Source organism: Pezoporus occidentalis, unplaced genomic scaffold (genome assembly GCF_034315485.1).
Source record: "Pezoporus occidentalis ecotype Australia unplaced genomic scaffold, CSIRO_AGI_Poc_V1 ctg2012, whole genome shotgun sequence".
Lineage (NCBI taxonomy): Eukaryota > Metazoa > Chordata > Aves > Psittaciformes > Psittacidae > Pezoporus > Pezoporus occidentalis.
Window position 1 is genome coordinate 189 of NW_026913871.1, and position 3,187 is coordinate 3,375.

The 3,187-nt window shown below is 61.7% G+C and overlaps 1 long non-coding RNA gene across 1 annotated transcript; it reads left to right on the plus strand.

Annotated features, from left to right (window-relative positions):
* Nucleotides 1-387: 387 nt before the first annotated feature.
* On the plus strand, nt 388-2,769 carry LOC134163613 (uncharacterized). Its single transcript, XR_009964777.1, has 3 exons — nt 388-507; nt 2,043-2,185; nt 2,655-2,769. It is a non-coding gene; the product is annotated as an uncharacterized LOC134163613 (long non-coding RNA).
* Nucleotides 2,770-3,187: the final 418 nt, after the last annotated feature.

Genomic DNA, 3,187 nt, shown 5'->3' on the forward strand with positions numbered 1-3,187 from the left:
GGGCTCAATGGGAGCTCAATGGGGGTCAATGGGGTCTCATTGGGGGTCAATGGAGCTCAATGGGGTCAATGGGTCCTCATTGGGGGTCAATGGGGCTCAATGGGGTCAATGGGTCCTCATTGGGGGTCAATGGGGCTCAGTGGGTCCTCGGGGTCAATGGGGCTCAATGGGAGCTCAATGGGGTCAATGGGGTCTCAGTGGGGGTCAATGGAGCTCAATGGGTCCTCAGTGGGGGTCAATGGGTCCTCAGTGGGGGTCAATGGGGCTCAATGGGAGCTCAATGGGGTCAATGGGTCCTCATTGGGGGTCAATGGGGCTCAATGGGAGCTCAATGGGGTCTCTGGGGTCTCATTGGGGGTCAATGGTGTCAGTGGGTCCTCAGTGGGGCCCCCCCATCCCCCCCAGCCTCGCTTTCAGCCCGGACTCCTCCTTCCTGTGCGCGGTCAGCGACAAAGGCACCGGTCACGTGTTCGCGTTGCGGGACACGCGGCTCAACCGGCGCTCGGCGTGAGGGGGGGGTGGACCCGAATGGGGGGGATGGACCCGAATGGGGGGGATGGACCCAAAATGGGGGGGGATGGACCCCAATGGGGGGGATGGACCCAAATGGGGGGGGATGGACCCAAATGGGGGGGGATGGACCCAAATGGGGGGGGATGGACCCCAATGGGGGGGATGGACCCAAATGGGGGGGGATGGACCCAAATGGGGGGGGATGAACCCAAATGGGGGGGGGATGGACCCAAAATGGGGGGGAATGGACCCAAAATGGGGGGCATGAGACCGAAATGGGGGGGGATGAGACCCAAATGGGGGGGATGAACCCAAATGGGGGGGGATGGACCCAAAATGGGGGGGGATGAACCTGAAATGGGGGGGATGGACCCAAATGGGGGGGGATGGACCCAAATGGGGGTGATGGACCCAAAATGGGGGGGGGGATGGACCCAAATGGGGGGGATGAACCCAAATGGGGGGGGATGGACCCAAATGGGGGGGGATGGACCCAAATGGGGGTGATGGACCCAAAATGGGGGGGGGGATGGACCCAAATGGGGGGGATGAACCCAAATGGGGGGGGATGGACCCAAATGGGGGTGATGGACCCAAAATGGGGGGGGGGATGGACCCAAATGGGGGGGATGAACCCAAATGGGGGGGGATGGACCCAAATGGGCGGGATGAACCCAAATGGGGGGGGATGAACCCAAATGGGGGGGACCCCAAAATAGGGGAGGGATGAACCCAAATGGGGGGGGATGAACCCAAATGGGGGGGGATGGACCCGAATGGGGGGGATGGACTCAAAATGGGGGGGGGATGGACCCAAATGGGGGGGATGAACCCAAATGGGGGGGAATGGACCCAAATGGGGGGGGATGAACCCAAAATGGGGGGGGGATGAGACCGAAATGGGGGGGGATGAACCCAAAATGGGGGGGGGGAATGAACCCAAAATGGGGGGGATGAGACCCAAATGGGGGGGGATGAGACCAAAATGGGGGGGGATGAACCCAAATGCGGGTGATGGACCCAAAATGGGGGGGGATGGACCCAAAATGGGGGGGATGAACCCAAATGGGGGGGGATGGACCTAAAATGGGGGGGATGAGACCGAAATGGGGGGGGGATGGACCGAAATGGGGGGGGGATGAGACCGAAATGGGGGGGGATGAACCAAAATGGGGGGGGGATGAACCCAAATGGGGGGGGGTGAACCCAAATGGGGGGGGATGAGACCAAAATGGGGGGGGATGAACCCAAATGGGGGGGGGATGAACCAAAATAGGGAGGAATGAACCTAAAAATAGCAAAAATGGGATGGGAATCGGAGAAATGGGGGGAATGAGCCCAAAATGGGGGGTGGAAGCCTTAAAATGGGGGGGGGGAATGGTAAAAAAGGGGGAAAATGAGCCCAAACTGGGGGGAGGGGGAACACCCATTAAAATGGGGTGGGAACGGTAAAAAGGGGGGAGGGGGGGATGACCCCAAATGGAGCTGGAAGCAGGGACCTGGGGGTGATTTTGGGGTCCCCCCCCCAGCCTGGCCCGCGTGGGGAAGGTGGGGCCGGTGCTGGGCCCCTACGTGGAGTCCCAGTGGTCCCTGGCCACGTTCTCGCTGCCGCCCGAGGCCGCCGCCGTCTGCGCCTTCGGCCGGGGGGGGCGGAGCCCCAGCTCCGTGGTGGGTGAGTGACCGAGGCCACGCCCACAGGCTCCTTAGGCCCCGCCCACCTCGGGTTCCGGCCCCGCCCACTGCGCTCCTTGGGACAACCCCTGGTCCGGCGCTAATCCCGCCCACTGCACCCTTAGCAACGCCCCTCTTGGGTCCTGACCCCGCCCACTGAGCCCCTCAGGCCACGCCCACTTTGGATCCTGGCTCCGCTCCCCTTAGGCCACGCCCATATCAGGTCCTGAGCCCGCCCACCGCGCCCTCAGGTCACGCCCGCTGTCGGGTCTGGCCCCGCCTACTGCGCTATTAGGCCCCGCCCATTACAGGGGATGGCCCCGCCCCACCCTCTGTTGTCCGCGCCCCCATTCGCTGACCACGCCCCGTTTTAAACCATTGAGAAGGGGGGGGGGAGGGACCCGAAATGGGGGGAGGGGGCGCCCCGGAAGTGGGGGAGGAGCAAACCAACCCCCGTCCCCCCCCCGCAGCCGTTTGCGCCGATGGAACCTTCCACAAGCACGTGTTCAGCCCCGACGGGAACTGCAACCGCGAAGCCTTCGACGTCTTCCTCGACATCTGCGACGACGACGACTTCTGAGCGCCCCCGAAACCACCGGCATCGCCCCAAAATTACCACCAAAACAGCCCCAAAACCACCGGAATCGGCCCCAAAAATCACCTCCAAAACAGCCCCAAAATCACCTCCAAAACAGCCCCAAAATCACCTCCAAAACAGCCCCAAAACCACCAGAAACGGCCCCAAAATCACCTCCAAAACAGCCCCAAAAATCACCTCCAAAATAGCCCCAAAACCCACCCAGAGCAGCCCCAAATCAGCCAAAACACCAAAACCACCAACTCCAAAATCACCCTGAAACCCCCAAACCAGCCCCAAACCAGGCCTCAGACCACCCAAAGCCACAAAACCCACCAAAACCATCCAGAACAACCCCCAAAATCACACAAAATCACCTAAACAGCCCCAAAAGTACCCAAAATCACCCCAAACTCCACCAACCCA